The following is an 11,667-nucleotide window of genomic DNA, read 5'->3' as shown; positions in this document are numbered from 1 at the left end:
GTCCCTGTGACCCCAACCCAAGACTGTCAGGGTTGGCAGAAATTTTAAATGTTCCATACATTTCTTTTATTCATATAAATGTCATATTTTTCTTTTTAGTTATATGGATATCTAAATTGGTCAGAAAATGGATAGGTTGTGTACTTTTTATTGTTATTTGTAGTAACAACCACACCCTCCTTCTATTCTACTAGGGCTTTTTGGTTTTGCTTTTGTAGAAAACAAAAATCTTATACTATGCCAATGAAAAATTTCTCTATCAGGTTGTGGTGGCACACACCTATAATTCTAGGACTCAGGGGGATGAGGCAGGAGGATCAATTGAAAGAAGCAAAACAATATAGTGAGACCCCATGAATAACATGAACCCATTTCTGATTATGACATAATTTATTTAATAATAGGGACAATTTTCATATTCTCTTCATGTATGTTTTCTGAAACTCACTACAATGCCATCCATATCTCTCTGTGTGTGGGGGGTACTAATTAATCAAAAATTTTCTCATTCTGTAAGTGGATACGTTTCAATTATCTTTCATAGTTTGAAACATTAAAATTTAAGACTCTCAATTAGGGTATATTCATTATTTGATATTCATATTGGATAGAAAATGTGGTACAGTATTAGATACTGACATTCAGGAAAAGAGTACCAATATTTTCTTTTCTGTGAATGCCTTTGCTTTGTAATATTATTAATTGTTTCTACATTTTATGTTGAGAAAAGTTTATATTCACAAAGGTAAGTGAATTAAATGTGATCAACATACAAAAGAATCATAAGATATCTGGTTTACTTTAAACCTATATAAAAGATAAAAATAAGGATGGGGTTGCCATCCCACAGTCAAAAACACTGACCCAGAATTGTTTTTGTCTAAAAGAACTGCAGGGACAAAATATGGGGAACAAGCTGAGGGAAAGAAGGCCCAGTAACCAGCCCAACTTGGGATCTATCTCAAGGAGAGACTCCAAGATCTGCATTATTACTGATGCTATAGTGTACTTACAGACAAGAGCCTACCATGTCTGTCCCCCAAGAGGTCCAACAAACAACTGACTGAGACAGATGCTGATACTTACACTCAACCAATGGACTGTAGTTGAGGACCCCTGTTGAATTGGGGAAAGGCTGGAAGAAGTTGAGGAGGAGGCAACCCCATAGGAAGACCAGCAGTCTCAATTAACATGGACCCCTGAGATCTCTCAGACACTGAGCCACCAACCAGGCACCATACATTAGATGGTACAAGGCCCCTGACACATATACAGCAGAGGGCTGCCTGGTCTGGACTCAGTGAGATGAGAAGCAGCTAATCCTGGAGAGACTTAAAGCCCCATGGAGTGTTGGGTTGGGTGGAAGGGTGAGGGGGTTGGGAGGTCAACCTCTTGGAAAGAAAGAACAGGAGGAACAGGATGGGAAACAGAGTGGACCAGGACGGGGGTAATGACTAGACAGTAAAAAATAAAAACATATAATAATAATAATGAAAAAATTATTTGAATAACAATCATGTTTTGAAAGCCTGTAAAATACTGCTTATTATAGCCATTAAAATTAGAATTAATGCACTTAGTGAACTTTTTCCTCAGAGATAAGTAAAGCACTAACATTAGTAGAGTGTGCATTACCTTATTTAATTAAGTGCCATCCTCAATGGGACATGTCAGTCTGTGTGATAGTGAACATGCACCGTTAGACTATTACAGGAACTAAGCAAAGATTTTCTTCTAATTTTGAAAATCATTTTCTAAATCAAATATACATATTAGCACAGTGTTCATTTTCATTAGATGTTTATTTTTAACGTAATTGGCACAAACCCTGGATGGTGTTTTTCCACTAATGTTATGACCCTTGGTAGCCTCCTACTAACAAGCAAAAAATAGGGGAGCAATTTCCTGAGCCATGGCTAACCCTGCAACCAACAGTTTGTTTAGATGGGGTGAGGGTGGGGGGAAAAGAAAATATAATTTCACAGGAAGGTCACCTGAAATTAGCATTATGTTTTCAAGAACAAAATATAGTTTGTATTGTTTACTGCTAATGCATTGATTTAATGTGTATGACATACAATCTATAACCCCCTAACATATAGACTAGCATGATAAATGACCACACTATTGAATAATCTAGATCTAAAAGACACGGTAATCACTCAGAGCTTTTAAAAATCACAAAAAAGAAGCAGACTCCAATCTCTGGCTTGTTTTCACTATAGAGAAAAGGGAAAGAATAATTTGCCTCATGAATTTTATTTCTTGCTTTATATAATAATAATTGGATATTTCAGAAAAAAATCAATATTTCAACAGAAGGTGAAAATTACCAACTCATTATTTAGACACAGGACTCTTAGTGGAATTGTTAAATACATAAAAATTGAGAACTCATTTCCTCTCCAGAAAAGCACAGTAATTAAATTATCTTTTTTTAAAAAATAGAGATTTTGCTGTTAGCCTTTGAATTAATAGAAGTTGACTCCAATATTCTCTACTTGGTACTGTTGAAATTACCCTTACAAATGTTGTAATAATATTAAGAATATTGTTCTTTTGATTAAATGGCTAGCATTCTGCCCTATACTAAAATTACCTATATAGTCACTTTCCAATTCTGATAACCTTAAGTATGAATATTAGTCCTTTAGCTGTCTTAATATCTCAAAGTATTCAGAACAAATGTACCAATCAATGCATGAGTATGTGAATATTTTTATGTCATCTGGGCTCTAACCACATAGCTTACTCTGCAGAGTCTCAGCACCACAATTGACATGAAACCTTTTGGGAATTGTACTGTAGACTGATTTTCTCACATGAACTCAAGGACAAAGCTGGTATTTTTTTAGATCTATTCAAATATAATAGCAGAAATGCTTCCTAAGTGCTCAATGTTTGTACGAATATAGTCATCTGGCTTTCTCTCACTTGGATTCTAATCTTATGAAGTAATGTGCTTGTGAGCTCCACTTCATGAATTTTCACTTCAGAATAGAGCTGTTGGGCTAGAGTCTTAACAGAGCTCAATCCATTCTCCAGGTTTGTCTGCCATGAAGTGACTGATTGATATCTTTGCTTGGATCATTTTACCAGATTCCTCCCTTTCTCTGCTGAGTTAGTTTTATAGGCCTATAAGACATCACTTAAAGTCAGCAACACTGAAATGTTATTTAAGGAGCCTCACACCCAGAATTTTACAAACTAAGATGTATTCATATTAAAACCAGGCTTGAATTGAACATTAAAAAATGTACCAAGTCTTTAAAATAATGAGGATTTGTTCAAATATACAAAAACTAATACAATGTTTTATAACCCAAATAAAATAAACCTTTTCTTGCTGGCTGGTGGTGGCACACGCCTTTAATCACACTTGGGAGGTAGAGGCAAGAAGATCTCTTTTGTAGACTGGTCTACAAAGCAAGTTCCAGAACAGCCAGAGCTGCACAAAAAATCTATGTCTCAAAGAACTGAAAACAAATAAAACACCTTTTCTTTGTAGTTAAGGGTGTGTGTGTGTGTGTGTGTGTGTGTGATGACCCATGTGCTCTCTACTTTTTTTTCTGAGACAAGTTCACCTATTCAGTGAGACAGGTTAGCCAGTGAGGGAATTTAGGGAAAGTGAAGGTAAATCTTAATATGTCATTCATTAGCAAAACTGTGTTACTCATGAACTGCACACCTCCAAATGTGATGTGCAGGGTAAAAGAAGCCATCATCTACATCTATTCAAACGGGACTTATTTAAAAAAAGAGATTTGACCTTATTCAAACTAGAGTAACTAGAATGGTAAAAGAATGTTGAAGTCTGAGATATATAAGATAGTAAAAGGTATTTGAAGTCAAAAAGACAGAAGGGATCCAAAATCATGGCCTTTAAATGTCTGAGATGAAATTCTCCCATTTTCCAAAAGGCATCAGTGAGATGCCTTCTGTCTAGAAAGAGAAAGCCTCACTTGTGTAGATCAATGTTCATTGCACAGGGATAGATGGTATTTGAGAGCCACCGTCTGCTACTGCCATTGAAAGAATTGAAACAGTCAAGATAGACAATGGGTGCTAACGATATGTGATCAGAAGCTGGCTGTTGTGGTGAGTGCCTGCAACCCCAGCACTAAAAAGTGCATAGGAACTTAAGGAAGAGAACTTTTTATCTCAAGCAGGGGTTGGGGTGATGATGAGAAATGGGGTAGCCATGGGGTTTTGAAGTCTTACTCTGCCATTGCTAATTGGTATGCCTTGCTCTGAGACCACAGCTTGGTTCTACTGAGATTAATATTTAGGGAAAACTTGGACATCCCATCAACTTTGTCCCTGGCTATATATGACTGAGTTCACAAGAACCATTGTTCTACTGCTCCTTCTCTGTACAAGCAAGCCTCAGGTATTTTCAGTGGGATTGTGGTACTTATATGATGTTTATGTATTGCTTCCGTTTGGTGTTCCCATTTTTATGAGTCTTGTTCTGTTTGAAAAAAATATTTAATTAATTAAGTTTAGTACTCAGTGCCTCTAATCTTTCCCAGAAGCCTTAGTGTTTTGATTTCAAAATGTGCATACTTGGTTATTTTTATTCATTTTATTTTTAAATAACTTTTATTAAACTTGTTTTTTATCATTTCACATATTAAATAAGACATTTTGGTTATTATAACCTTTCCTAGCTCGCTACGACTTCAGTCAATCCCTTCTTTCTCTAAAGCCCCCTTCCCTATTCATATCCCTTTGTCTTATTTTGTGACTCACCAAGTTTAAGTTTGCGACTATGAGCTTGAATTTGTCCATTGTGGCTCCGTGGCTCATCTGTGTATATACCTCCAAGGACAACATACCTGAGAATTATGGGAGGCTTGCTGTACTTAATGGTCTGACATTTGGAAGAAGCACAGTGATTTGGCTATTTTTGTTTTCTATGAGATGATCTAATAATCTAACATTAAGTTCCTTTTGATAGGATATGGTACAAAGTACATGAGAACCCTTAAAATAGCTGGAAATGGTCAGTGAATCCCCCCCCCTCAATCTTGTATATCTGAACACTGGTGCACACATAATATTTTCTACTAGAACAAATAACTACAACTGATTAGAAAATAAAACCAGTTACCAAAATTTGCATAAAATTAGAGAAACCCACAAGGATATTAGGTATTGGATGATGATAGGGAATTATGTATTTTTCTGGGTATGATATTGGTATGATCGTCCAGGGGGAATGTTCTTCACTTTTAGCAGATTCATACTGAAACTGAGGGGAAATGTGGTATTTGAAGCATATAGAATATTCAGCACACTATTCTTTTAAATTTGTTTAAAATTGTAGCAATGAGTAATTGAAAAACTAGATAAAATTAACTTTAAAAGTTGAGTGAGCTCCTTTCCTTTCTGCTGGGTGCCTGCTTCTTGCTGTCGAAATGGGCAAGTTCATGAAACCCGGGAAGGTGGTGTTGGTCCTGGCTGGACACTACTCCGGACGCAAAGCCATCATCGTGAAGAACATTGATGATGGCACCTCGGACCGCCCTTACAGCCATGCCCTGGTGGCTGGGATTGACCGCTATCCCCGAAAAGTGACAGCTGCCATGGGCAAGAAGAAAATCGCCAAGCGATCCAAGATCAAGTCCTTTGTGAAAGTTTATAACTACAACCACCTCATGCCGACAAGGTACTCTGTGGATATCCCCTTGGACAAGACTGTCGTCAACAAGGATGTGTTCAGGGACCCAGCTTTGAAACGCAAGGCCAGGAGGGAGGCCAAGGTCAAGTTTGAGGAGCGATACAAGACAGGGAAGAACAAATGGTTTTTCCAGAAGCTTCGCTTTTAGGTGTATTTTTGTTTTCGTCATTAAAAGTAAAAAAAAAAAAAAAAAAAAAAAGTTGGGTGAAAGGATTGTGGTGTGGAGGGGTATTATTGTTAATGACATTTCCAGTTTAAATTGTGGTTTACTCCTATTTGAAATGTCCATGTGTCCATGTAAATTGTGTATTATAGTTATATTCTTTGTGAATATCACACACACACTCACACACTCCAGTATTGACAGAGAAATAGACTAATAGACTAATTGAGATCAAGTTAAGGTCACAGCTGACATTGAAGTCTACTTCACTCCTTTGTGGAAATGCTGGGATAGGGGTGGATTAATATCCAACCTAAGAAAAATGGATAAAATGTATTATAGGGGATGGTAACATTGGTGCAAAAATAATCGAATAAGCAAATTCTTTCAAAACAATGTTTACCAAACGATTTATGAATATGTTTGTATAAAATATTAGCTCCAAGGGATGCACAGAAAACCTTTCTGCTTGCTGGTGTTCTCTCCTAGAATAATAGATAATAGTCACCTCCCTTCAGATGAGAATATGTCAAAGAAACTCTTGCTCTCAATTTAGTCAAAATACTTTTAGGATTTGAAAAAAATGTATAGTGGTTAACAATAAAAGAGAAAGAGTCTCATTCAAGAAAAATACATTATGTGGCATCTGTTACAGAAGCCTGGTTCCTCCTTCCTTTAGCCTCAACAAAGAGTGACTGCAGTCTGTCACCTCTGATGCTACCACAGCTGTAACCACAGGTATGACTTTCCTTTTCTGTATTGTGGTTTTTCATCAACTCATGAATCCTTTATATATACTCTCTCAGTGATAGAATGCATTTTATTTACATTAATCTACAGCCATTTAAACACAAACTTATTTGGGACCGGGAGTCGAAAACAAAAGAGCCCACCTATCAAAATTATAAGGTAAGTTTTTGATTCTCATGTATTTAATAATAACAGAAATTTTATGTAATGAATTTACATTAGTCTCAGATCAAAATTAACATTTACAAAGAATGGTAATGAAGCACTGGGAATGAGGACCACCTCTAGCATTTCAATATGGCTGGTGGTGAGTAGGGATGGCTAGGGGAGTGGGGTTGGGTTCAAAAGGCACAGTACAGACTGAGGGCTGTCACTACATGTGTCATGCACCTGCTACACTCCAGACCAGAGAGTAAAATTAGTAGACATCAAAAGGCCACAAAACAAAGGCAGATCATGACCATATAGACAAATCTTGAGAATGATTGGTGATCATCAAGTTATGTCTATTATTTTAAAGTACCTAACAACTGATCACTGATGTTCTAAAATCCACGCTACTGAAGCTCTGACACCTTCAGTTATAAATCACAGCTGGCCACAGTTGCACTTTCTTAATGCCATGCGTGAAATGCCCTTAGGCCATTGTGACATCAGTTATTTGTCTCAGAGGAGCCCACGGAAGGAGAAATGCACAAGAAAACAAAAGCGCACATGCATGCATTCACTCTATACTTACTCTCCAAATTTCTGAAGAGAAAGAGGAAATGATTCCCCCTCTGCCTCTTTGTGACCTTTCTTTATCCCCAAGGGAGCTCTGGAAATCCACTTAACTAGATTTCAGCTGGACAAAATTGATGGTAGGAAGAGAAGGAAGCATATAATATGATTACATGTGCCCCAATACTTCCTAGAATAGCCCTGTGCTGCAGATTACCCTAAGGAGATGTGTTGCTGTTGTACAATCCACACAGCATCTTATAATTATACCACCATTTGTCTCTTTCCTGCTTCAGCTCTAACTGAGTTACTTACCTAACAGTCTCATTAAAACCCACTTTTAAGAAAACCATTAATCAGTTATTCATGGGTTTTTGTCCATCTATGAAGTATATTCATCAGAAAAAAATAGCCTCCATTTGCAGTTTAATTGATAAGCACACTTACAGCAGTATCTGATAATACAAATGGTGATTTCTAGTTAAGTGCACCTTACATTTAGTAAGATTAAGATTATTTTTATTTTACAGTTCTTCCTTCTAATTTGATTTTTATAAACACACTAAAATAAAAGCTAGAGATTATTTGTGTATTAATAGGTGTTACCAAATATCCATACGATTAAGATTGATAGGAAAAATACAAGGGGGTCCATTAAGTTTGAATTTTAAATGAATAATTATATTTTTAAAATTTAAGTATGTCCTAAATTTTGTGTGTACACATATATGTAAAATTGTTTCTGAAATTTAACTTTGTATTCCATATTTTATTTCTTCAACCACAAAACCACACAACCATATGTACATACATACAAATATACAAAGTTTAAACTACATAATTCTCTACTCAATAAAAGTTTGCCCTTTTTCTAGAATGCTTTAGAAATGGTTGGTATAGGGTTGAAGAGATGGCTCAGCAATTACAAGCACCTGGCTACTTTTCCAGAAGAATGTCAATTCTCAGCAACATAGTAGCTCCCAGTTGTTGGTATCTCCAGTTCCACAGAACCCAACATTTTCCTCTATCCTCCAGTGTGCATTTTCATACATGTTTCTGCTCATTCTAATCCCCCTGCCTCCCATCCATGTGTGTGGTATGGATTAAGCTAGATAATCCAGGAAAACATAACCCTCTCAAAATGCACTTTAACAATATTTGTAAAATCTTTATTAATCCAAGAAGCAACATTCATAGACTTCAGAATTAGAATGAGTTTTTATTTGTTATTCAGCTTATCATAGGAAAGGTTGACAAATTCAAAGTTGTTCTAAATTTCCACATCTGTATCATAAATAAATAATGTAAAAAAGTTATTATTTTACTGCTTCTTGTATATTATACAGTAGCAAATGTTTCTAACTGTTTATTATATGTTAGACAAAGTATTAGGAATACTTTATTTTCTTTAATTGTGCTGTGAGGCCAATTCTATCATTCTCACTTTCAGATAATAATAATGAATTATTAGAGGGTTTTTTTTTTGTTTGTTTGTCTGTCTGTTTGTTATTCAGTCAGGTATAACAGCATTTTATAGATATTATTCTTTTAAAACTCCAACGACTAGAGAATGCTTCTAATCTATACACTTAGAAGAGGCTAATGGGCCTAAGGTCACACACTTGTAAGTGGTAGAGCAGAGGGGCCACTCTGATGTACTGGATTCTGAGGATCACAGTACTAATCACACACTACATTAAGGTGCTAGTGTATGGCCATAGAGTTAATATGTATCAGAACCAAAGTTAGAACAAAAAACACCTATCTCTTCCAGTTACCAAGGTATTCTTAATGCAGTCTGGGGACTCCAAGATTCCAATTGTATCAGTCTACATGAGGGTGAGTAGTCCAAAAAGCCTTTCTGGGTGATCTAACGTTCTGTCAGTGTTTCAAGCTACTGCCATAATGGAGTGCCTCATTAGTTTTTGTTGGCAACTTGGTACAACCAAAGGTGATCTGGGAAGAGGGAGTCTCAGATTACCTAGATCAGACAGGTTTTTAGCTAAGTCTGTGAGGAATTGTCTTGATTGTAGATGGTAGTGGGAGAGTCCAACCCACTGTGAGATAAGTTACGTCTGGGCATGTGATCTTGGGTCACCTTAAAAAAAAGTTGGCCTTTCAGCAGTCAGAGCGAATGAGATAGGAAGCACTCTTCCTCTATGGTTTCTGCTCCAGTTCCTGTCCTGAATTCCCTCAATCATGGTTTATCATCTGGAAGTGTAAGGTGAAATAAACTCTTTCTCAGGCTTCTTTTGATCATGGTGTTTATCATAGCAAAAAAAAGCAAATTAGAATGGAGAGAGACCCTAAACTTCCAGGAAGCAGCATGCTATGATGCAGAAAAAAAAAAAAAGTCAAAGGAAGATTACTCAGGAGGTCAATTATGTCCCTGTGTCATTGGCCCTGTGCCTTAAGGGTTTTGTGCATCTTGAGCAGAAGGCTTGCAAAAACCAATTGTTTGCAATCATTTGTTTGATATTGCCTTTGCTGACAAATGGTAGTGAGTAGAATGTCTCAAATCTAACAATGACATCAGTGTTTTGGATAACAGGACAAGAAGAAAGCTCTTCAGATTGTAATGCTTAGGATGGCTCCACTGTATACACTGTTATGGTGATCAATGTAAGATGATGGGAAGGAGAGAAAGCTAATGAGTAAATTTTCCACAGTCTAATAATACCCCATGAGAATATTGTTAGAAGGGTCAATATACAAAATATTTACAATGGGCTACATTATCACAAATTTGAAGAAAAATGTGTGTTTTAGAAAGAGAAGCAAGTATTTAAAATAATATAGAATTGTACATATTCTATGAGTATTGAAAAAATCATTAAAATATGTATGCATGCAGTTCATCAATAGATCCAACAGGCATACATAGTCAAGTCAAAACTTCAGAGAACCTGGCTCCTGATAACTTTTATGCTTTTGGGAAAGTAAATTCCTTAGGCTTCTCTTCCTCCTCCTCCTCCTCCTCCTCCTCCTCCTCCTCCTCCTCCTCCTCCTCCTCCTCCTCCTCCTCCTCTCTTCTTCTTCTTCTTCTTCTTCTTCTTCTTCTTCTTCTTCTTCTTCTTCTTCTTCTTCTTCTTCTTCTTCTTCTTCTTCTTCTTCTTCTTCTTCAAGGTCTGGTTCTTTATTTCAAAATGTCACTTGTCAATATTCAGTATCAAAACAGTTGCACTACAGGGTTCTCTTTCTCAGGTTGGGGGAGAGTACAAACATGCCAGGAATCTGCAGGGTGCCCACCTAACAGGTGGAAGAAGAAACCACCTAAATTGGGTGGGGACACTTGAAAAATTAGCACACCACTAGCCCACAGACTGCAAAGAATTCTCACAGCCAATGGGTTGGCAAGGTAACCCAACCCCTCTAAAACAAAATTTCAAAATAATATAAAATTCAAAAAATATTTTTTTTACCTGAGCTATTCAAGATTTCTCCAGCACTGACTGACAAAGCACACAATGAGATGGCACTTTAGAGACAGCAGCTTCAGAAAAGGGCGATGAGATGACTTTCATGTGGCTAAATCAGTGGCACAAACATAATTTTCCTTCTCTGTCTCCCTTCCTTAGGCATTTCTTTACAAGTTAGTCTTCTCGTACTACATTCTGCCTCCCTCATCATCTTCTTCTTCTCCTTCTTCTTCTCCTAAGGGGCTTGGCCTGGGTTAATGAGGTAATTTACATAAGGAATAGGAATAGAGACACCCTCATAAGTCATCAGGAAAAAAAAGGGGGAAAGCTGGAGACATGTTCTCAACTCAGTCTTACAGTAAATAAAATGAGTGCATAGGTGATCCCAGCATTGAGCAGGCTGAAGGAGGAGATGGAGATCTCACCCCTTCACACACACCTCCTTCCCCCACTATAGCGCAAGACTCTATCTCAAAAACCAACAAGCAAACAAAGACATCTTAAAGTAACATTTTAAACTTCAAACTTACAAAGTTGGTGTCTAGATCATTCATCTGGCCTTCTGAGATAAGATTCCTGCCTGTCTCCCAGCACATTGGGTGGAATTGTTTTGGATTTCATAATAGATTTTGCAGAAGAAGCAGAAACCCCAGGTAAAAAGCATTTCTCTCTCTCTCTCTCTCTCTCTCTCTCTCTCTCTCTCTCTCTCTCTCTCTCTCTCTCTCTCTGTTCTTACACTGAGAGTGGCTTCTCAATAAATCTGCTATCTGCCTTTATATACTTTAATCTGGCTTGACTTGGCTCATTTCACCAGTGGAAAAATAACTCATTACTCATCTCATATTGGAAACCTTGTCTTATAACTATGAAAATACTAATATATTTTCTCTATATATATATATGTATATGTTTTTACACACACACACACACAC

At 36.8% G+C, this 11,667-nt stretch overlaps 1 long non-coding RNA gene and 1 pseudogene across 1 annotated transcript; one reads left to right on the top strand and one right to left on the bottom strand.

Moving 5' to 3' along the window:
• The first annotated feature begins 5,378 nt into the window (after window positions 1-5,378).
• On the top strand, window positions 5,379-5,867 carry LOC117719878 (large ribosomal subunit protein eL27 pseudogene; annotated as a pseudogene).
• A 4,467-nt stretch (window positions 5,868-10,334) lies between these two features.
• LOC143434383 (uncharacterized) lies at window positions 10,335-11,460 on the bottom strand. Its single transcript, XR_013103854.1, has 3 exons — window positions 11,266-11,460; window positions 10,739-10,984; window positions 10,335-10,565 (listed from the first exon to the last, which is right to left on the bottom strand). It is a non-coding gene; the product is annotated as an uncharacterized LOC143434383 (long non-coding RNA).
• Between the last annotated feature and the right edge of the window lie 207 nt (window positions 11,461-11,667).

Source organism: Arvicanthis niloticus, chromosome 14 (assembly GCF_011762505.2).
Source record: "Arvicanthis niloticus isolate mArvNil1 chromosome 14, mArvNil1.pat.X, whole genome shotgun sequence".
NCBI classification, from domain to species: domain Eukaryota; kingdom Metazoa; phylum Chordata; class Mammalia; order Rodentia; family Muridae; genus Arvicanthis; species Arvicanthis niloticus.
The sequence above is the reverse complement of the archived record's forward strand: the minus strand, read 5'-3'. Positions and strand labels throughout refer to the sequence as shown.